We start from the raw sequence: 494 nt of genomic DNA on the forward strand, positions 1-494 counted from the left end.
AATGTGTGCCCTCTTCCTCGCCTTCTTTAGAACCCACTTTACCGAGTTACAACGTCATTACAAGCGAGCTAAAGACACAGCAACCTTGGTTATTACAGCAACCTGACCCTCTTCAGCGCGATCGCCAGGTGCTTAACCTACATACCCTGGCGGGAATAACCAAGTGAAACAAGGGGAAAGTCAAGGAAAGTTGGAATAAGTACTCGACGCATGCGCATGCTTAAGGTGATTTACAAGTGACAAAAAGAACCTTGGGTGAAGGAGGTCGCCTGTTGGTTCCGTTTTCTATATTTGGACTCATTCTCGTTTTCTCAAGTCACGGTAGAGGGATGGCTAATGTAATTAGAAGCCAACACTTAATAAAGTGTGGAACAAATATTCTTTCGTACGTCCTCATTCATTCCATCAGTCCGTTTTTCCATTACAGTTGTGTTGGCAAAAAATAGTACTTTTTGGTTATAAGTGATGTACACGTTAATGACTAAAGGTGTATG

The sequence above is a fragment of the Penaeus monodon genome, chromosome 28 (genome assembly GCF_015228065.2).
Source record: "Penaeus monodon isolate SGIC_2016 chromosome 28, NSTDA_Pmon_1, whole genome shotgun sequence".
NCBI lineage: Eukaryota > Metazoa > Arthropoda > Malacostraca > Decapoda > Penaeidae > Penaeus > Penaeus monodon.